The following is a 240-nucleotide window of genomic DNA, read 5'->3' as shown; positions in this document are numbered from 1 at the left end:
TATATATATATATATTTTTTTTATTAGTGTCAGTACATACTAGTTTGTACATAAACATACAGTAACCTAGCTTAATATACTACAAAAAATTATAATATCTTTTGTTAACCAGTCAGTGCATGGGTAATTTGTACATACACATACAGTAACCTAGCATATTGCACTGAAAAAGGTTAACAATAGCTTTTATTAATCACCAAGTTAATAAAGAGCAAGTTTTAGGACTCCTTTATAATTTTG

This window comes from Plasmodium relictum, assembly GCF_900005765.1.
Source record: "Plasmodium relictum strain SGS1 genome assembly, contig: PRELSG_99_v1_6, whole genome shotgun sequence".
Taxonomy (NCBI): domain Eukaryota; phylum Apicomplexa; class Aconoidasida; order Haemosporida; family Plasmodiidae; genus Plasmodium; species Plasmodium relictum.
Note: the sequence above shows the minus strand (reverse complement) of the source record.